Source organism: Ochlerotatus camptorhynchus, unplaced genomic scaffold (genome assembly GCF_037179485.1).
Source record: "Ochlerotatus camptorhynchus isolate MF236.1 unplaced genomic scaffold, CSIRO-AGI_Acam_v1.1 ptg000102l, whole genome shotgun sequence".
Taxonomy (NCBI): domain Eukaryota; kingdom Metazoa; phylum Arthropoda; class Insecta; order Diptera; family Culicidae; genus Ochlerotatus; species Ochlerotatus camptorhynchus.
In genome coordinates this window covers 985,919-1,009,575 of record NW_027040592.1, presented here as the reverse complement: position 1 = coordinate 1,009,575, position 23,657 = coordinate 985,919, and the positions used below count along the sequence as shown (strand labels likewise).

Sequence of the window (23,657 nt, the reverse complement as noted above, 5' to 3'; positions counted from 1 at the left end):
CTTATTTTAACCCACCATCGCCCTACCGTTAATACGGCTCTGGTAATAGGATTCTCTAGCAGTACATTGGGAATCTTGATAAAATCTGAAAGATTCCGCTCAAATTTGTTCAATAATTTACAGCTGCATTCACACCCGACCAGAGCACATACTTCAGAGCCACAAGTGCCAGCAGGATTTAAAGCAAGTGAAAGGGACTCCATTGGCACCTTCCACCCAAGTGTTTCAAGAGCTTCAAGTGATCGCCGTAAAAAAGGGACCAGATTAATAAATAATTCCCCCAAAGGTACCACCACCGTTTGTATGTAAGTATGTATGTGAGTGTGCCGCCAGAGAGGGTCGTATTCGTAAAAAAGGGGTTTCAAAATCGAACGCATCGATACTGTGTTATGATAAAAGGGGACCCCACGACGCGGCGCGTATTCTTGTAGGCCTTTTCCCGTCCGTTGGGGGTTGACGACAGCAACGGTGTGACACAACAGAGCAGCGGTGGGAGGGTTTACGGTTAAGCAAAGGGGTTTTCCGAGGCAGCACACATGTTCCACGGCACGGTTCTTGCTGGTTGTTTGGTGCAGTGTGTTTTGATGATGGTGTGGTGTGGCGTGGCGTGGCATAGCGTGCCAGCGAAAGGCTTCACGTTCCTCCCAACCAACAAACACCCAGCAGGAGCAGCACAAAAAGTCACATCGGTACAAACTCTTCTTCCCGCGCGCACATACACACACTTCCTCGTGCTTCTCGGTGCTCTGTTCTGTACCTCACTCTCTCTCTCGCTCGTTCGCTCACTTGAACACCCGGGGTGGATATTCGCTTTTCCTTTACGTTTTCTTCTTCTTATTTTTCTCTTTCTTCGTGCTCTTCTAGATAAAGGAACTATTAAATAACGTTGCAATGCAGATAACTTGGGCTTCTTGACACACAACCGAAAAAGCAAAGACTGCGACTGCTGCTTCGGGTTCACCGAGTTTCACCGTCGACCGCACTTCTGGGGTCGGTGATTCCGATGGACAAGTGTTTTGAACCGGAAAGCAGGCAACGGCGGCACCACCCGGGAGTCGTAAAGTATGTTCTATTGTTAGCCGTAATTGCTTTTTTCGTTGCTTTCCGATCCAACACTGTTGTCGTTCTGCGTTGTCCTGCGAGCACAATTCCACGAGGATACGCACCCGAAAGAACAGCTACTGTTCCCCACGCAAGCCGAAACACTACTTGCCACCCAGTGCGATGCAGCACAGACAGCTTCGACAGTATTCCTATCAATTCTTAATTAAAAACTCTAATGAAACATTACGAAAACGAGTCACATGAAAACCAAACACCACACTCCGCTCTTTCTCTCGCACACAGGAACATGCTGGCTGACCCCCTCTCGGTGAGCCATTCGTCCGATGGTCAGTGGTGAACGATATACTAACGAGGGTCACACTCGTGAACACATCCAGACTCACAACCACACACATCCATAAACACCGAAAAACGCTTGAAATATTGCTTCTGTACAATTTTCACCGAAATGTACACACTGCTGGTTGCGGCTCCTTCTGCTTCTACTGCTATTACTTCACTTCCGACCAAACGCGACAACGACGACGACGACGACGACGACGACGACGACTACAACGACGACTACAACGACTACAACGGGCCCAACATCGACTGTTGGCGCTCTGTTTTGACTACGATGACTGCGGTCCCACGCGGGTCCTCTGGGGCTTGCATTTGTTTTGTGTCATTCGATGGGGAACAATGGAACACAACTACGGATGTAGGATACGTGCGATAGACCGACAACCGACGACCGACTCCCCGGCCTCGTTGACCCGAGTGAGAGTTCCGTCCGTGGCGCGCCAGCACACAACTAGTCCAGCGAGAGTACACTGGAGCACTCGATGGAATATCCTACTTGACGGATGGCTACCAAGCACCAACCGAAAACTCGTTGGGGACCCCAAACTACGTACGCACACACAGACACCCAGAGGGAACGAACGGGACTGTTCAAAAAAACACCCGACGGAACACAAAAACCCGCTTCTCGCGTGTTGTACTAAAATGATCAACGGTTCAAACGGAACAGCCACGGACAATCCATTGCTGCTTGCGATGACTGCCTGGCTGCCTGCGAGGAGCCACCGAAGAGAGTCCCCAAAAAAGTACACACACGCATATACTACCCACTACTGCTGCTGTTGCTGCCAAATGCTGCTACCGAGACTTCGGCGCTGGGTAGCCTTGCGAACGAGAGCGACTCCCCCTCTCTCTATTACCAAAATAACACTCTTGTACTCTCCTGCTAGCTCTCTCTATCTATCTCTCTCTCCGATCCAACACATGTTTTGTATCACACCAACGTTCTCCCACCACCCACTTTTAACGCCAAGAAAACCGCATAACGTTAGCCGTGAAAATTTCCTTAATACTGCTCTGCTACCCACCACCCTCCTCCCACTGAGCGCTCTGCTGACTGCTGCTGGGGGTGGTGGTTCTCTTTTCGTTCACTCACTTTGTTAACTACACAGCCACTCTCACTCTCACTCTCACGCTCGCTCAACCCTCTCACTCTCCCTGTGCGGGTTCTTCTTCATGGTTCACCACGGAAAGGAGGCGGTGAACGATCATCATCATCATCATCATCATCATCGCGGAATTAAGTCCCACTCGGAGAGTGCAGTAAGGACGAAGCGATGCACCGTTTGTCATTGTTATCATCGTCATCGGTGGACACTGCGATGAATTCGGTGAGTGGTGTCATCGGATTTTGCCGGCACCGCCGTCGTCGTAATGCGCCACCGTCAGCTGGTTTGCCTTGTTACTGGCTAGCAAGTTGGTGAGTGGTGTGGAGTGACTGGAAAATGACATTGATGATGATTGCAACAGTTCAAATCGTCTTCGGGTTGCCAAGCGGTTGGATTTTAGAACTGATTTGTATTTTGAATTTCGTTGGTGATTTCGGTGCGTTAGATTTTCAAAATAAATTCAAGGCAACTTTGGTCGTATTAGTAGAGAGACATTTTTCTTAACCCTCCGTTACTCGCGCTGTTGTACTTTGCACAACACACATGAGTTTTCCATTGCCATTTTGTTGCTGAGTTTCCAATCGATCTGAAACCAACGAGTATTCCCCAAAACACTTGTTTAGATCTAAACAAGCTAAACTTTGTTTACAGTAAACACCTAAAAAATGCGGATAATAGGGAAAATGTAAATGGAAACCGCGTAAACTGTGACCAAACTATGTGGGATTTGACTTAATTGATTACAACATGGAATATATTGAGATCCTGACCAGATAGAAAGTTACTGTTCCGGGCAAAGTTGTTCAGGAGGCCAAAACCTATTGCTTGGTGCTCAATAGTTCTGAATTTTCTCACTACACGACGCTAGCATACACGTGAAATTCTCATATAAAATATCTCGAGTTCCCAACCAGATAGAAAGATACTGTCTTCGGCATAGTTGTTCAGGAAATCAAGGCCTTGTTGCAGGTGAACAGTAGTTCAGAGTTTTCTCACTTAACGGTGCTACTATACATGTGAAATTTTCGCATATAAAATATCTCTAGATCCAGATAGAAAGTAAATGTATTCGGCATAGTTTTTCAGGAAGTCAAGATCTTTTTGTTGGGTGACAGTAGTTCAGAATTTTCTCACTATGCGGCGCTAGTATATACGTGCCTTTCTCGCATATTCAGCTCGAGATCTTGATCAGCAAGAAAGTTGCTGTCTTCGGCAAAGTTGTTTAGGGGGTCTGGTAGACAGTAGTTGAGAAATATTCTCACCACGTGGCAAATTTTTCGTTGAGAGCCAGCAAAATAAAATACCGAGCTGCTCGGTGGTGCCCATCTCGGCAAAAAATCTAAGTGTAAAGGTACATCCAAAGTCATAAAGAAAAGGCCTGATAATATGAAATTATCATCTCTTTCATTCTACCGCTGTTCCTACGCTGCTAGAAGTGTGATGTCGAATTTATGGTGACATACACCTTATTCTAAATCTAAACGAGAAGAATCTATTCAAATCTATACACACGAGTTAGCCAGTCGAGCCATAGGACTATCTGACTGTTGTTTTACTCAGTTGTCTGGAGAAATTTCCAAAATCGTAGTTCACTCAGCGCTGAGTAACCTACACTCCCGATCATAAGCTTAAATACACCCCCAAAATACATGCAAATGTGGTTTGTTCAAAGCTCTCTCATTTTAGGTCCAATTTTTGATCTCCTTAGGTTATTTGAATGGAATGAATACTTTTAATTTCAAATATTTTTTTTCAAATCAATTCTGAGAAAATCAATCATGATTCTTCAGAATAAATTTTGAAAAATAGTGTAACTTTGGGTGAACCTTTGGTATACAAAATTAGAACAACTTTGCCTAAGACAGTAACATTCTATTTGGTCAGGATCTCGTGATATTTTATATGTGAATAAGTGACGTGTATACTAGCGTCGCTTAGGAAATTCTCAACTATTGTACACCAAGCAATAGGCTTCGACCTCCTGAATAACTTTGTCGAAGACAGTACCTTTCTATCTGGTCAGGATCTCGATACAAACCACATGCTAGAATTTTACGTGTATACTAGCGCTACGTAGTGAGAAAATTTAGAACTAATTTTCACTAGCGAAAAATGTATGATCTCTTGAACAATTTTGTCAACGACAGTAACTTTCTATCTGATCAGAATTTCGAGATATTTTACATGCGAGACTTCCACGTGTATACTAACGCCACGTAGTGTGAAAATTCTGAACTATTGTACACCAAGCAATAGGCATTGACCTCATGAACAATTTTTTCGGAGACAGTAATTTTCTACCAGTTCAGGATCTCGAGCTATTGCATACGCGAGAATTATACACGTTTACTAGCGCCACGTGGTGAGAAAATTCCACCAGCCAAAAAGTCTTGACCCCCTGAACAAGTTTGCCCAAAACAGTTACTTTCTATCTGCTCAGGATCTCGAGCTGTATATGCGAGAATTGCATGTGCATACTAGCACCGCGTAGTGAGAAAATTCTGAACAACTGTCCACAAACGAAAAGATCTTGACTTCTTGAACAACTTTGCCAAATATATTTACTCTCTATCAGATCAGGATGTATGACATGCGAGAACTTAACATGTATACGAGCGCTACCTAGTGAGAAGATTCGGAACTACTGTCCACCATCAAAAAGTTTATGATCTCCTGAACAGCTTTGCCGAAGACAGTAACTTTCTATCTGGTCAGAATCTCGAGATAGTAAATATGAGAATTTTACGTGTACACTAGCGCTGCGTAGTGAGAAAAATCTGAACTACTGTCCACCTACGAAAAGGCCTTGACCTCCTGAACAACTATGCCGAGAACAGTACCTTTCTATCTGGTTGGGAACTCGAGATATTGTATATGCGAAAATTACACGTATAACCAGCACCACGTAGTGAGAATTTTCTAAACTACTCTCCACCAGCAAAAAGGTTATGATCTCTAGAACAACTTTGCGGAAGACAGTAGTTTTCTATCTGGTCAGGATCTCGAGATTTTTCATGTTGTAACCAATTAAGTCAAATCCCACGTAGTACGGACACCGTTTACGCGGTTTCCATTCACATTTTCTTTATTATCCGCATTTTTGGGGGTAAACTGTGATAAAAGTTTAGCTTGTTTAGATCAAAACAAGTTTTTTAAGGAAAATCCGTTGGTTTCATATCGATTGATAGCTCGGCTGCAAAATGGCAATGGAAAACTCACACTGTTGTACAAAGTACAACGCGCGAGTACTCGTGTTACAAAAGTTGGCGCGAGTAACGGAGGATACGTGGATACGTGGATACGTCTATTAACGTCTCTTTAAACTGTTCCCCTACAAGAGGAGAATTTAGTTCATTCGAGACGGGTTTTAAACATCAGCTGTTTCATCATTGTGTCCCCCGTTAGGTCGGTCGTCCTCCCTCACACACCTTGGTCTTTAGGACCTTAAAGATTGCCTCTTGTCGAATGAAGTGGCATGACTATACACTGGAGTCGCTTTTTACGCGGTTTTTTTTTACGCGGATTTCGGAATTTACGCGTTTTTTTTTACGCGGATTCCGGAATTTACGCGGTTTTTTTTACGCGGATTTTGGTTTTTTTTTACGCGGATTTCAGAATTTACGCGGTATATCGCTTTTTACGCGTTTTTTTCTTACACGGTCTTTTTTTACTCGGTTTTTTTTTACGCGGATTTCGGAATTGACGCGGTTTTTTTTTACGCGGATTCCGGAATTTACGCGGTTTTTTTTACGCGGTTTTTTTTACGCGGGACGTATCACCCGCGTAAAAAGCGACTCCAGTGTACCAGTCATTTTCTTTCTAATGCCACTTCAACTTACTCAAGCTTATATCATATCGTATAAGTCTAACGCCCTCAGGAAGTTGAGTACAGTTTGCTCTGTACTCCTGTCGTTGAACAATACCTCACGGATTGAACCAACGACACCCATATCTTCCCTTAATTGTGCTCTTGCCGGGCACTCCACCAATAGATGATTTACATCTAATACCGCACCGCATCCCTGACAGTAGGCCACACTGCCGCTAAAACGAGGTCCATGAGTGAGCCGTGTATGACCAATCCACAGCCGAGTCAGAACTTTCTGATCTCGAGAATTAGGTGCATCCTTCCACTCTTGTGTAGTGTTCTTGATACGACGCAGGAATGCATCACGGTTGTTATGCCAAGACACATTCCATGCGTATCGCGAGGTCTGCTTCACCCAGCGGGTAGCGTCACTATAGGGCACCGGAGTGGCCTCTAGTTGAACAAGACGACCCTGGTTAGCTAGTTTATCAGCAGCCTCATTCCCTGGTATACCTGCGTGTCCAGGTACCCATACAAAGGTTATGTTAGCGTACCGTTGCACTCGGAATAAAAATCCGTTCCCGAAAACGGGAACGGACCATGAACTAAAAATCACGGCCAATTATCCAGAACAAAATTTTCGCAAATATACACCGTGAACTATGGTTCACGGCTGTGGTTCACGAATATAGGAACTCTTTTTTTTTCCGTGCATCTCTAACAGCCACGGGTGTCCAACCTGCCCATGCTCAAGGGCATAGAGACAACTCGCAGAATCAGAAAATACAACAGCCTGAGACCCATTTGCTAGCCTACAAGCTTGCAGGAGAGCATAGGCCTCAGCTGAGAAGATACCACAGAGACCGGGTAACCGGCCGCAGCAGCTTATGTCCTCCCCAGACACCCCATAACCAACCTCCTCTTCGATTAATGAACCGTCCGTAAATAGCTTGAGCCTTCCCTCGTATGAGGCAGCGACCTCCCTAAATGCAGCTTTCGCCACACTAGAGCTAGCCCCCGCCCCGCACATAGCTTTAACCCTCCAATCAACTTTCGGGGCAGTAGTATCCCATGCCCGTTGCCACAGCCTAGCTCGCTGGGCTAACGTGGGAAGATCTACTCCCGTCAAGTCGCTCCACCATTCTCTCGCCCTTGCAACCGTGGGCCTGTCATTGAGAATGGGATCCCTTTCTAGGAGCCTTACCGCCTTGGTGGCCAGGTCTTCGGTGACAACATTCACCAAAGGAACCTTTCCATTCTCCACCAACAGAGAAGCTATTGGTGAAGACCTCAGCGCTCCACTACAAATTCTGTACGCCTCATTGTACTGAGGTTCCAGAATCTTGAGCAGGGAGACACCACCCCTGCTCCACAGTTCCGCCCCGTAAAGGACGCTAGGAACAACCAGAGCCCTAGCAACCTTGGTCAATGTACTACGATGTACCAAGCAGTTTCATCTCGCGTACGGCCTTGACCGCATGCTCACCGATACTAACATAAGGCAGGTTCGGTCTGTGATGATGACCAAAGCAGACGTGCAGCAGTTTGGATTTCTCGGGGGAGATCACAAACCCAACACCATCTGCCCAGCCAACGACAGACTGAACTGCATCCTGCATCTTGTGCCTAACCACCCTACCGTATTTACCTAACACGATTAGGGTAATATCATCGGCATATACAATGATGTATACTTCCTTGGGAATGCGTTCAAACACTGAGTTCATCGCAATGAGAAACAGTGTAACCGAAAGGACAGACCCTTGCGGGATGCCATTCTCCAACAACCTCGAGGTAGAGGTTGCGCCAGCGTTCAATACTCGGAACCTACGGTTCTGTAGAAAGTTTTATACGTAGTTAAACATACATCCTTGGAAGTCCCAGCTCTTGAGGGAAGTCAAGATAGGAAGCTTCCATGTCATATCATATGCCTTGGACAAATCGAGGGAGACTACATCTACATGCAAATCTTCCGATGAGGCCTTGTCCAATAAATGATCGAGCTCAGAGAAGAACGTCTCCGACTCATAGCCGCATCGAAATGCGTGTTGCCGTGGGTGGATCCGTCCTTGCCTCTCCAGCTCGGTTGACAGACGACGGTTAACCATCTGCTCGAGTGTTTTTCCCATGCAGCTCAGCAGGGTTATCGGTCGATAACCCTCTGTTAGGGTTTTATTCTTCCCAGGTTTGGGAACAGTAATAACCAACCCTTCTTTCCACTCGTCCGGTATCTGGCCGGAAAGCCAGACTTCGTTCATAGTGTCAAGAAGAGCCAATCGGCCGGCAAGGGGTAATCTCCTAAGCAGGGGATACCCGATGTCGTCAGGGCCCGCAGCCTTACCAAGGCCGCGGCGCAGGGCCCAGTTGAGCTCTTCAAGCGCGAATACCCTGTTGTAGTCTTTAACTAGACTACACTGCCTGTCACGGGAGTAGCGGTACTCCCCCTCAGCCAATGACTCTACACGCAGGAACTCATCACTGTGATTGCTGTTTGCCGACACCTTGGCAAATTGATCAGCAAAGGCTTCAATGATAAGTCCTGGGTCTTTCGTGTAATCGCCATCCAACTTAATAACCCTCTCAACATGTCTGTTCTTACCACCGACAGACTTTACCTTTCGCCATAGCTCACCAGAGCTAGTGGTTCCCGATATGTCTGCGGTGAAAGCAAACCATGTATCCCGCTTTGCAGCTTTGATTACGCTTCTTCAATCTATCGGCCCTAGAAGGATCATCAAGCTGCAACCTACGCAGCGCCTTAGACATTTACGTCTAGCCTTAATCGCCGTATGAACTTCTGTCCCCCACCAAGGGACAGTTTTCATACCTCCTCTCCCTCCAGCCTTTGGGATGTGACGATGAGCGGCCTTACTCAAGATTTGGGTCCAGTCACCTGGTCTCAATATCCTGTCATCACCAGGCAGTTGGCGACAGACTTCTTTGCCAAAGCTGTCCCAATCTGCCTTCTCAAGGTTCCATCTCAGCCTTGTCACAGTAGGACAATGAGATAGGAAAATGATCGCTTCCGTGTAAGTCATCGTCAACCCGACAGATAAACTGGCTGGCTACATCCCAAGAGGCTATGGCCAGATCAATTACGGACTCTACCCCGGTGGTGGGATCGAACCGAGTCGGTCTGCCATCGTTCAGCACTGAACAACCCAACGTGTCCAGTAGCTGATACAACCTCTCACCACGAACGTCCGTCTTATGTGATCCCCAGGAGGGGTGATGCGCATTCAGATCGCCCACTATCACATAAGGGACAGGCAGCTGCGAGATGAGATCTTGCAGTTTTCCGATGACGTTCACTTCCTGGCCAACCCTATTTCTCGGAGCCATGTATAAGCTAAAAACAGTCAGCTTATACGGAAACTGAATGGTTACCGCGGTGGCCTCCAGTTTAGTATCCAACTGCTCTACCTTATGTGGTATATCTTCTCTAATAGCCAATCTAGTGCCGTGGATGTAGGCATTAATGTGAGGCTTAATATACCACTTATATCTACCACCGAGATAGTTTGGAGGTAGATCTGCTACCTTGGCCATCGTTTCTTGGAGAGCGACGACACAAGGGTTCAGTTTCTTTGTCAATAGCTGGATCTCAGATAACTTTGATCGCAACCCATGGACATTCCATTGCAGTATTACGTTCGATGGCTCTTTACCATTCTGTTGTGGGACATCAGACATGGTAACTACTTTTTACCGGCAACAGCGTCGCTTTCGCGCTCCGATACCGAGTCAATAGGGGGAGAAGGTGCTGTATTTTCTCCTTTTTTCCGGCTTTTCTTACCTCGAGTGTCCTCGAGGCCGGTGGTCTGCTTCCGTTTCCTACGGGTCACGGGAGCAGTAACCTCGCTCTCATCAGAGTCGAGGTTAACGCCAACTCTTTCGAGTTGTCCAACAAGGGAAGCGCATTCCATCTCAAGGCGAGTCTTGGACTCCTTGAGCTGTTTGATCTTCCCCTTGCCAAGGGCGACCTCCTTACGTAGACTTTCCACCAACTTTTCCAGGAGCTGTTTGTCCTTATCGGTTGGTGTTTCGGCATCAGGTAAGGGCTCGGTGCCAACCTCTTGGGTTAGCACTTTGCCCTCCCTACCAGTAGTCTTTCCACTCTTGGTAGCTACTTGCGTAAGACCGGCTGGTGGACTAGCACCAACCCCAGTACTCTTGCACTGGGTAGTCCCCTTTTTGCCGGCCTTGAGTAACGGAGGGTTAATATTATAGCGTAGGAAATGAAGATATACGAAGAACCAGGTCCGAAATTGAGTAGCTAGAATTTCATAAATACGGTGGGTGAGCCCGTTGTGGAAGAAGTAAGACAATTTATTAATTAAAGTAATAAATAAACGATGAACATACAATTTGTATACCGTAAGACAGGGTAACATTGAGCCAAAACTGATTTTTTCCTTGATGCTAATATTGCCAATTCAGAGAAAATTAGCATTTGGCGTCAGATTTGACAACCGAAATTGACAATCGTCACTGACAGTCAATGTCAATGAAACTTTGAAGCACTGAACCAAAACTATTCGCATAAGGCCATGTCCTCATGACAACGCGATAAGCATAACAAAACAATAATAAAACAGATGAAAGTCCGCAGTCAAAACGGAAGAAAAATTAAGTTTGTGTGAATTTATTGCATTACAGCTGCGCCATCCCCGATTGGCCACATAAAGATTGAAGAAAATAAAGAGTAAAACATTTTAAATACAAAGTGATGCAGTCTATAATCGAGCTGGCAATTCAGCCACCAGCCGTTCAACCCACCAATCATGCCTACAAATACACCAGAAGTGCATCCTGCATTCCAGCCTGCAATCCATTCCAATAAGGTAAACCGGATAAATGTGTATAGCGATCTAGCTATATAAATTATGTTTAAAGCCGTCAACCAACCGTTAATTCAAAACTTTCAAAAAATCATTCGTGGTAAAATGCTTGATATTCAAGACAAACAGAGGCCTTAGATTTCCACAGAACCTCACAAATAAGGGCAGGACATGAGGTTTGAAAATCAGACGTAATCGATTCGGTTGCGATAAGTTATGTCAAATATGCTAGAACCTGTGCCAGAACGCATTTCAGAAGAATTTATTTTGGCAAGCTCTTAATTTTATAGAAGTTTGGAGTCTACAATTCATTTAATAATATGTTTTTGTGTCAGTGTTTGTATTGAATGACCGATTCTTTCTGAAAATTCGATGAATGCTAAGATCTCTGTGAAGTGGCAATATCTTGAATATACAGAAAATATGTCCCTTGAACTCCTGTAGTTAATTGTAGATAGCATTAACCAGGTGTTTTATTTAAATAGTGCCATAAAGTTAAGTGACATAATTAGCAGCAAAAACACGGTTTAAAAAATGTCCATAGACAAACAAAAGTTTGAACACACTTTAATGTAGATGGACGAGGGTTACACGGGATCTTTAATCATACATAAAAAGTACATTTTGATCATAACCAAGTGTACTTATAATAACTAAATAACATTATAGATATAAATTAATTGTAATCTAAGGCACGAACAATTTTGATTTTTTTACCCAAATTCCAACCCCACTTACGGTAATTAAGGCTATAGCATTCAACCTCTATTTTTTCAGAATAATATTACATTGCTATTAAACTGTATACATTTTTCAAAAGGTCGTTCTCCATTAATAGGAACACTGTTCCAGTAGTACTGTTAGTTAACAACTTTGGTTCCTATAATTTTTGTTGGGGGGAGTTGAACCACTGCGTCCATTATTTGAACTTCACCGTTTCCTATAATAGTGGAGCGCATTGGTTTCTTATGGATTCCACTGTTAAGCAGTTCCAGGCCAAATAGCGAAAAAATTCATAAATTTTAAATGTCACCTCTCAGAGCTCCATGAAACATCGCAAAATTGTTCGCTACAGACAATGAACTAAGTTTGTGCAGGAATTTGGCCATTTTGATTCTCGTCCTATTTTCAAAAATGGCATATTTGCTATTTTTCAATAAATCCTAGCATGAAAATAGCTCATCTAATCGAATTGATGTCTGAGACAAAGTTGTAGGGAACTGGTTTGCTTTTTTAGAACAAAATAGATACTGAAAAAAAAATCAAATATTTTCCTTAAAAAAAATTATTAAAAACTTCAATTACAAAATATGTGCATTTTTTAGATTTCTAAGCACATGTTTATTTGAAAGCTTATTAAACATGCTAACTTTTCTTAAGTGGACACCATGGAAACTTCAAAATTTACTTAAATCGTAGAACATAAACTTTTAGTAAAATTTTTTGATCTCTTTTTACACAATAATATTTTTTATTATTATCTCTATTATGGAAACACACAATATAAATGTTGTTTTTTTTTGTGCATATGCAATGATTTTCTGGACTAAAAAGAATATTTTCAGCATAAAAAATATTTAAGGGTTGTTACCGCAAAAGTGCGAAGTAGGCTCTGCCCGCAAACAGTCGGTTTTAATTTCGCTGTCACAAATTCCGTGTTTCCGCGTGCTTTTTGGCTTTTACCAAGGCAAAAAGTAAATCGTTTTCATTATTATCATGTGTATATAGATGCATCATGATTGATTTTTCAGTGTTTTAATATTGTTAATTCAAGAATTCTGTTTGAATTGTTGTGTTGCTGTAGCGTCGTGCTAGCGTGTTTCGGTGCTACGCCTCCACTCCCGGAAGCAACGGTTGCCGTGTATTTTTACGTATTTATTATTGGCGTTCTGCTCCCTGGACGATAACCGGGAAAGACGATTTTGCAGGTTAGACTACGATGCTTCCGCGTCGAGGACACAATACATAAGCGGTGCGATCTAACTGATTACAACTAGATATCAAAATATGAAATGCATCCTACGAAATACGTGCCATCTACAAAGTAGGAATTGCTTTGATGATGGAAGTGTACACGCAGTACTAATATACATTTTATATCGGTACTACGTGTATGTGGGACATGTTGTAAGTGAAAGTAACCTCGGAATGGACGTGAGTGACCAGGCATTCTGAAATGGGTTACTGAATCTCAACAGCGCTATCACCTTTCAACTTCCGGGCTAAAATTGTTTGCAATGGGATCAGTATAAGATAATAAAAGCCGGAGACGAACCAGCCCAGTGCTGAAAGTCTCCTTAATAAAGATAAAAAAAAGAGATAATAAAATATTATATTGCAAACATTGTTCCATAAAAACACTGCCGAACAGTGGAAGTTGGATTATATTTACAAACATACATTTAAGGGTTGTGTCCTAAACACGACCGCAGTATGAGCTAGAACTACGCAAAATTGACGTATTTCATGCGATGATCGATTCTTTTCATCGCTTTCCTCATTTTCTTATAACTCACCTGGATTATAAGCTTTGCAGTGGCTGGCAAATAACTGGGATAATGCGTACCACCGGTACTTTGCGTACTTGAAGGTTAGACCCTTCACGCAAGTGAAAGTGGTCCTTAGCCTCTTGCCCAGTAACTCCTATCCCTTCCTCCCCGCGGCGCCGGCTGTGGTACGAGTAACCTTAGGGAAGATCGGGTAACTAACCCCGGTGGAAATTTTGGTCGTATGCTGACAGGAAAGGGCTCCCCCTGCATCCTTTTCGGAGGATGTGGTTTACAAAACCCGAGCGTTTGTTCTCCATGTTAGAGGCGACTCAAACAGCGTCTGATGCCGTCCAGCGGCTGAATACGAAATGCTTCTCCCCGAAAGCTATACCCAAGATGGCAGTCCCATCACGGCGGATAGGAGACCTTAGGGCAACCATCTACTGTCTCCGAAACCTTCAAATTGTTACAGAAACCTATAGTGAAAGATTACGAACTGATTTCATGGCAACGACTTTTAGCGCTAAACAACGGACAAGAATTGGAACATGGAATGTACTGACGCTAGCCCAACAAGGTAGTGAGGCCCGCCGTATGAAGCTAGAAATTCTGGGACTTAGTGAAGTCCGCTGGCCGAACGTTGGAGAACATAAGCTGCCTTCGGAACAGGTACTTTTATATTGCGGTATGCGAGGTATAACGCTCCGCGACATCGTGACACAGGCTGCGCTCATCAAGTGGGAACCTATTAATAAGAGAATAATCGTTGCCAGATTCAGAACACTGGTCCGAAACCTTACCATAATACAATGTTATGCGCCAACCGATGCTGCCGAATTGCAGGACAAAGAGAACTTTTACAGTCAACTGAATGCTGCCGTGGATAAGACTCCAAGAGGTGATATCAAGATCAACACAGGCGTCTTCAATGCGAAGATCGACTCCGACAACTCGGAGCCGATCTGCGCATTATGGGACGCCATGGTCTCGGAGATATGAGCGAGAACGGCGAGCTGCTTGCAGAGTTTTGTGGCAACAACGACTTGGTGATCGAGGGTTCGTTCTTCCCCCATCGCCCAGTGCATAAAGTCCCATGGGTCTCAAATCGACCACATCTGCATCAGCCGAAAATGGAGACGGAGCCTTCTTGATGTTCGGAATAAACGCAGCGCTGACATCGCGTCTGACCATCATCTCCTGGTCGGTGAGATCCACCTACGCATTGCGTGGGTTCAACGGCGGGAGGAGAGACTCGGGCGGCGATCGTCCGTCGAAGAACTCAAGGCTCGCGCAGCAAATATTCCGGAAGGTGGTAGTGTAGAAGCACAGTGAACGAGCATCAAGAATGCCTTTATTGAAACAAGCGGGAACAACCTGGGTGAGCTGCGCACTCAGAGGAAGGTGTGGATCACCGATGAAACCTGGAGAAAGATCGAGGAGCGGAGAGAAGCAAAACCCGTGATAGAGCGAGCAAGGACCCGAGGAGCCAAGAACGAGGCCCGTCAGCGGTATTCGGCTCTAGAGAGGGAAGTTAAGCGCTCCTGTATACGGGACAAGCGAGCGTGGGTGGATTCACTGGCTGATGAAGGGAAGAAAGCCGCAGCAACTGGCGATATCCGCCTCCTCTATGATGTTTCACGACGCCTGAGAGGGGCAAGGATGAACCCAAGGATGCCTGTGAAAGACGCGACTGGACAGTTGCTCACCAACCCCACTGACCAGTTGAAACGTTGGTTTGAGCACTTTGAACAACTTCTCGAAGTTTCAACGGTCAACCAACCATCAACATCTCGGCATGATCCGCCAAGGGTGAGGCGCGTTACTCGTATCAACACTGAAGCTGGAGGAGCTGAAGGAGAAAGAAGCAGCCATCCGAAGTATGAAGTCCAACAAAGCCCCGGGGGTCGATCACATATCAGCAGAGATGCTTAAAGCTGACCCCGTGATAGCCTCACAAATGTTGCATCAACTATTCGTCAATATCTGGGACACCGCGACTTTTCCGGCCGACTGGATGCAGGGCGTCTTGGTAAAAGTCCCCAAGAAGGGGGATCCAACTGTATGCGACAACTGGCGAGGCATCATGTTACTGTGTATTGTTCTCAAAGTTCTGTGTAAAGTTATCCTGAATCGGATACTGGAGAAGATCGACGCGACTCTCCGACGACAGCAGGCAGGACTTCGTGCTGGAAGATCCTGTGTGGACCATATTGTCACGCTCCGCATCATCTTGGAGCAGGTCAATGAGTTACAGGGGTCCCTTTATTTGGTATTCATTGACTACGAAAAAGCTTTCGACCGTCTCAATCACGAGAATCTGTGGGGTGCTCTGAGACGCAAGGGAGTCCCTGATAAGATCGTGAACCTCATCGAAGCGTAGTACGAGGCTTTCTCATGCAGAGTGTTGCACAACGGAGCTTTGTCTGACCCGATTCGGGTAATCGCGGGTGTGAGGCAAGGATGTATATTATCACTGCTACTGTTCCTCATCGTAATCGACGAGATCATGGTTGGAGCCGTTGACCGTGTACCGAACCGCGGGTAGCTGTGGCAGCATATTACTATGGAGCATCTCAACGACTTCGATTTGGCTGATGATGTTGCGTTATTAGCACAACGGTGCTCTGACATGCAGAGTAAGCTCGACGACCTTGTGGAACGCTCCTCTGAAGCAGGTCTAACCATCATCGTCAACAAGACCAAATCGTTGGATGTCAACACGGAAAACCGTTACAATTTCACGGTAGCTGGGCAGGCAGTAGAGAAAGTCGAAAGCTTCCAATATCTTGGCAGCCAGATAGCGTCGGATGGCGGCATCATGAGCGACATAGGTGCACGGATAAAGAAGACAAGCACTGGACTGGAATCCAGCAGGACATCGCAGCAGAGGCAGATCCAGAGACTCATGGCGGTGGAGCCTAAACAGTGAAATTAAGAACGTTGACCGAAATTTGACTTGACACAGGTCAAGGCCAAAGCTAGAAATCGCCCAGGATGGAAATCTTTCACAAATACCCTTTGCACCCCTGGAGGTGCGCAAGATCGTTAAGTAAGTAAGTAAGTAAGTGTACAAGACATTCTTATTCGCTTTCAGGGGAAATTATGCAAGGAGAAATCAATCAGTTTAAATCGAGGTTTTAACTTGCTAAACTTGTAAGCTCATATACTTTAACTATAACTTTTTGCATCGTTCACAGATTTGAAATAAAGTTTGAAGGAACTTGTAAGAAATTCACAAAACATCTGATAAACTCACAGATCTTTTGAGAAGTTTATAGAACTGATTTGGAGATGTTTTTTTCCTGTAGTATTGGATTTGAGTAAGTGGGGGTTATTCCGGAAGTCGAAGTGACTTTGGTCACCAGTGAAGTGAGAAAAGTCACGGCGTGGTGACGTAACTTTTCTCACGTCACAAGTTACAGCAGTCATTTTGACTCTTGGAATAACCCTAGAAAAAAGAAGAAGCATAGGGTAAATGCAACAACCATTGATACATTTTAACCATTTTGAGCCGATACCATAGCATCTTGAACTATAAGGGAGCATTCCAGTTGCTGCATAATTGAAACCCCTGAGGTTTTCAAGGTGATCTCATATCACTCGGTATTATTTTAAATAATTTCTGAGCAACCTGGCATCTTTGAATGTGATTTGAGTTATTGGGCAGTTCAGCATGATACGTGATCAAACTGAAGTCCAAAACACATTATCTTGAGGATATTTTGGAGATCTATGATCAGTTGGAGGTCTTTTGAATAACTGCTGCGCAACCTGCTATGATGTGACAATATCTGAGACATGTGATATGAATTGTTGGTCAATTAATTTTTTTCGACGAATCTGTTAAAATTAAGACTTCATCATTTTTTTCAAAATATCACTATTGAAAATTTAACGGATGTGCAACTGTTGCTATAAAAGTATCACCATTTGCCTGCCAAAATAGATTTCCCTAACACATATTTCAAAGTTGGATTCCAGCCGGTCTCACCAAACGGGGTTTATTAAATCACCGCGTGGTGAGCGGTGGAGTTCTCCAGTACACAACGAAAGGCTGCATGCAAGCAGCGAGCTGCAACCCACATGGGCATCTATGCAAAGAGGAAGAAGCTGCACCGCTATTTATCGGAATCAGTAGCTCTTCGTGAGTCGCTGTGGGTCATCTATACCACGTGCGTCATACTAAAGAGTATACACAGAGAGAACCCGGCTCAAATTCCTATTCCTAGACAAAACACAAGCTCCTGCTGCAGTCAACAAACCAGATTTATTATATAAGACCAGGTAGTCATATGTCACCATTGCGTATAACCTCATAGGGCTGTCCATTGTAGTTTTTTTTTAATATATAGATAACTTAGCTATGCGTCAACAAACTGCAGACTTCTGGAACTCCACTGTTTGCCGAAATCTGAAAGGATTGGGTCTCCATTTGGTCACCATTTCACAATCCACCTTTAATTTCACTTCCCACATTTTAACAATTATTCATTACTTCAAATTTGAATTAAATTTCAAACGTAAAACGTAAGCGTGCTTCTTCATTTACTTCAAAGGAAGGGGGAAAGGGATTTTTGTCAGTGCCATTTTCCAGCGAAATTATTCCCAATCATAAGAGATTGTAGAAGTGACGAGACTCTCTTTGTCATTATGCCTTCTGGGGGATGAACCGCTACAGAAAGTCCACATGGCTTTTGAGAGATGTCCATAGTTTCAGGGAAGTCCAAATGAACTAGTCAGAGTCACCACGCCCCGCAGAGTAGGTCAGAATTAACTAGAATTAAGTATTAACTTGATGGCCATAGGATCCGGACCTAGAGTCAATTGTATGGGTAAGGAGCATTGCAGTGATAATGTACGGTGTCAACAACACCCCGGTGCCCAACGACCCTACCATTCTTCAGATGTATCTGCAATCGCAGCTGTTTCTCCAGCATAACACCCCGGTACGATTGATTGTTAATCAATCAGTCAGCTTATACTATGTACTGAACTCGGATTCGATTGACTGTGGAGGTCTCTTTACGCTCTTTCGCAACTGTTCGTATCACCGATGGCAACAGCAACATTAAGAAAGATGCTGCTATCAGAATTGTAAAGGTAACCATACCGCGCACCGGAGGTAACCGAGTCAATCTGAATCGTGGTCTTAATGAACGCAAGGATAAAAATTATGAAGGAACAACAGGCAGATACAAGGAGGAGGTAATCATTAAACGACTGCAACTAGTATCGAGATTCTGGACCGACATTTGGATAAACCATGAACGAAGTAGGGGGGGGGGGGTAGTCAGACGAATTAAGTACCTAATCATGACTGCTGACACTGGGAAACTGCAGGTCTATTGCTGCTACTACTACCGCCGGTGTGCATTTTAGGTCGAATCCTTCCTATTTTTCAGATGGTAACGGGTGTTCAATAATAAATGAGAATTTTTTCAGTCACATAGATAGTAAAAAAAAAGGTATTTTCAACGAATTCAGTATTTTTTTATTAAAAACATAATGTTTATTCTTTAAAAAAACGTTCTTTTGAAGAATAAACATTATGTTTTTAATAAAAAAAATGCTGATGTTGTTAAAAAAAAATTTTTTTTCACTAACTATATGACTGAACAAAAAAATCTCATTTTTTATTGAACACCCGTTAGCATTGCCTGATTAGCGTGATGATATTGCAAACAAGATTCATCTTCCACTTGCCGGTTGGGTACTTCGTTATGGCAAACGTCTACCAGAATGACACACGGTAAAGAACAGAGATTAGTGACGTTTAACGCACGCATACTAGCTGGTGGATCACTGTGTGAAGTTGCTTATTATTTTCCTCTGGCTAACCTAGAAAATGTATGAAATTAGATCTGTCAAAATGAGATAACAATTTGTTATGTATTTTTCTCGGATATTCACTAACACGCTCTCATTGTTCCAATACAACTGGACGTAGAAATCTCTACTGTCTTCTCTTGGATGGACAGCTTCTGCCATCAGTCACCCTTCTCCTTCTCACGGAGGGGCTAATCTTCGAATACCACTTCCTTGAAGCGGATGACCGGCAACTAGCTCGTTGAATATTATCCCGACTTTCTTCCGTCCTTGACTTGAAAATGTAAACACACAATCTCAAAAGTCATAAGTGAAGGGCTGCCAAACTCATGGGTTACTGAGACTGATAGCTTGATTGCCACACTTTGGCACGTTCAGCACAACGCTTGACCTAGCTTTCGGCACAGATAAAGCACTCGGCACAAATTGGGATGTGCAGAGTTGAATACCCCTTGACTCGAACGATAACTCAAATGATGTTAAGCAAAAAACCATACAAATTTTATTAGGATACCAGAGCGATAGAGTTGAACATCATCAGCATATAAGTGATATTTGCAATAAGTCAACACGTTTGGACTTGGGACGGGAATTGACAATTGGGTAGCGATTTCGAGCCAATTAGCTGCCAAATGCAAGCCAGTTTGCTGGTAATTGGTTGATTTGACAGAGGGATCACAGCAATCTGGCTGGCAGTCAATGGCGTTGTTAGATGTTTACTGCGTCTTTCATGCGATGTATGTTGTAACCCAAATTAAATTGTAAAACTCAACAATCCTGACTTCATTTGTCAACTCCGTCAAACACCACGCACAAATTTTTGAAGGACATTCTTCAAAACCATTAAGAAGATCGAGAAGCTCTGTCTAGTCCCGTCCCGGGATTGGGCTAAGGTCAGAAAAGGTATCAATTGCTGTGTATGAAAGTATGGTACGGTAGAGAGCTACTTCGGCCTAATCGCCCATTTTGGGCCTATCGAGCAGAAAACTTCAAATAAATCCATGATTTCAGAATTAACAAGTCAATTATGCGTTTGGTACGATGCTTTAGTTAATAAGCTACCGAACGAAGTCAATGAGAACGCGTGATATGAAGGTTTGCACCCATTAATCCCAAAAACAAAAAAAGCGCTCCGACCGAATCATTTTTTATCTTCATCTGATAGGCCGAAGTGAATTCATTGGCGTTTCAAAGGCGTTTCAATGCGTTAGGCCGAGTTTAGAATCCGTAGGCCGAGTTTGGCGTCAAGAAGCAGTGTTAGACTTTTAACAATATCTCAACAATTTGTTTCTCTTTATCAAATCTTACGGTATGTACGGAAAGGTAAATAAATTTGGAAGCCATCAGTAATAATAACATTCCGTTTGGTGCTAAACTGCGCTAGATTAAGAAAAAGTAAGTGCGGGTTGTGCTTAATAGGCCGGAAATGGGGTGGTTTACCCTATGTAGAACAAATTTCCTAATATCGAACCTGTAGACTAAGGGAACTAAAAGCAAGTTCAGGAAAATGTCCAAACATATTCACAGATCCTTTTCGGCCAAACTCAGTAAACAGCATCCAACTGAACGTGTCAGAAATGCCTCTAGAATGACCGACTAATTCGTAAATCCTAAAAATCATGCTTGCGACGACAAGCCCTAACAACTCACTCAGTGCCGTCTCCGTCTTTGGGAAACAGCTACCAAATCCTAATTTATAACCCCACAAGCAACTTGTACCAATCTGCGATGAAAAATGACCGACTGTGTACAGCTTTGCGAACGGAAAATTTGTAACACCCTACGAAATCCCGCTCGACAGACGCATACCACCTGTGCTTTTCTTTATATGGCCCGCTCCTCGTCATTGTCACCCGAGAAAAGCAAAGAACAAAAAGAGGATGCAAAGAAAAAGGAAACCTCATCACTACTGCCGCAACTTCTCCGTCCCAGTCGCAGAGCATACTTTGATTGTCAAACTCTGCACTGGCGGCCCCCGGACCGTGACCGAATACAGAAAAAGAAACCAAAAAAAGCGAATCGCAGCAGGTGGAGGAGGGGGAGGCATTTGAAAATTCCACTGTCATACATGCGACAGCGAAAAAAAAAATCGAAAGAAAAGCAACCGAGGAGGAAACGAACAACAAAAGACATACTACAAAAACCTCGTTTCACGACAACGCACAAATTCCGGTTCAGCGGCAGCTTCTTCCATTCCTGCCATTACATTTCCGCAACCGAACTGCTGCCCGAGAGAAGGCGAAAAAAAAAGAGAAACATGCCCATTTTCTCGCCATGTCTTTCCACTTTGCGCCAAAAGCAAGATAAATGGCTTTAATAGTCATCATTTAAATGAGCTTTTTTTTTCATTCGTGGCCTACATTGTCCGCTCGGGGCAGGAAGGAATTTTCATTATTAAGAGATTGTATGGGCCAAAGCCGCCGAGGATCGATTCGGTCGGTACGTGATAACACGCCAAAGCCATGACACGACCGACCGACCGACCGCCGATGATCATGCAATCTTCGTGTTTCGCTTGCGGGGAGGGGTCCCCACCGCCTCACACTCCTGTTGATCGAAAAGTCACGCCACTCATCGTTCATGTCGTCGTTATCATTTTAAACGACTGTCAGGCTACCCTACCGCACCGCTGACTGGCTGGAGTGGGTCTGTGTGTGTGTGTTTGTGTGGAGGTGAAGTGGGTAAACCACCATCGTCGAGCTCGTGGGAAAAGTGGGTGGCAGCACTTGGATGTAAAAAGCACACACTACACTACAAAAGGAGACTCGTCTCTTTAATGACACTCTGGCACCGCTGTTTTCGAGCAGTAGGCGGTGGAGTGCAGCGCGAAATGTGTATGTAATATCAAACGATGTCAAGTGAGCGAGTGAGTGAATGAGTGAGTGAGTGCGGAGTTTAGTTGACGAGTTAAGCGAGTGAGTGGGTGATTGTGGTGGGGAGGGGAGCATTAACGCAAATGCGAGGCGATTACTGCATGAGAACTTCTCACATGGTAGCTGCCATGGTTTCGGGAAGGGAAACAGATGTGGCGGGTCGAGTCTGGAATTGGGAGAGATTCAGAACAAACGGAAAATAGAAGTTCAATGAGCTTCTGGGATGAACATCGAGTAGAATCTACTTGTCTCCATTTCAAATGCTAAAACTTTTTGGTTTTCGCCGTTTGATGGATTCGACTGATGGAAGTTTGATTTCCATTAAAGTCTTTATTCTTGTGCATCGGATCATAAGGAGCGAAAATCAAACAGTTGAACAGTTGAATGGATAATGTGGAAATAGCTCCTTTTGTCAACCTTTTATGAGGTGCAGAGAATAATAATAATAATAATTTAATAAACTTTGCAGGAACTTGATTTTGTCAGAAAGGTTTTACAATAGGGTGGGTCAAGATTGTATGGTGGATCACAACCCCCACTGCTCTCCCTATGTATATTGAGGCCCCCAACAACGGTGTCAAATTTTAACGAATTCGGTTCTGGATTTGTGGGAGAATATGGGATATGCATCGAACCTATCCCAAACAATTTTGTTGAACATGGCCCGTCATTGGTGAATTCATATCTTTCGATGGATAATTCGTCGAGTGAGGATCAAGATATGATCACTGTATTACAATGGAACTATCGTAGTTAGACCTAAATTAGACTCGTTCAAATATTTGATTCACAATTCTGATTGTGATATATTTGCACTCTGTGAAACTTGGCTTTCTTCTGAAGAGGAACTAAACTTCCACGATGTTAACATTATCCGCCTGGACCGAGATGATTCATATGGTGGCGTACTTTTGGGGATCAAAAAGTGCTACCCCTACTATAAAATCTCAATCCCAACAAACTCAGGAATTGAAATTGTCGCTTGCCAAATAAATGTGAAGAACAAGATCTTTGCAAAGCTTCTGTATATGTCCTTCCAAGGACTTTCATAAACCGCCGTCAGCTTTGGAGTTCAGTTACTATTCTCTCATCTCCAGTTCTAATACTAGGCGATATGAGCTCACACGGTACTTGCTGGGGCGAATCATACGATGACTATAGAGCGGGTATTTTCTATGATTTATGCGACGATTTCAACTTGCCTATCTTGAACACTGGTTAAGCAACACGAATAGCAAAACCTCCTGCTCGGGTCTTGATATATAATTGTGCTCTAACTCACTATCATTAGATTGTCTGTTGAA

General features: G+C 44.0%; 1 protein-coding gene across 7 annotated transcripts in view; it reads right to left on the bottom strand.

Moving 5' to 3' along the window:
* Window positions 1–23,657, bottom strand: part of shaker (Potassium voltage-gated channel protein Shaker) — a 621,792-nt gene that overhangs the window by 391,040 nt on the left and 207,095 nt on the right. The window contains exon 1 of one of the 7 annotated variants that reach the window (XM_065219304.1): window positions 1,501–2,248. The exons of 4 other annotated variants lie outside the window; for them this stretch is intronic. The gene's annotated coding sequence lies outside the window, so the exon portion shown is untranslated. Of the gene's footprint in view, window positions 1–1,166; window positions 1,260–1,500; window positions 2,249–23,657 lie in introns of those variants that run through there. 2 more of the 7 variants (XM_065219305.1, XM_065219306.1) reach the window with 2 other exon arrangements.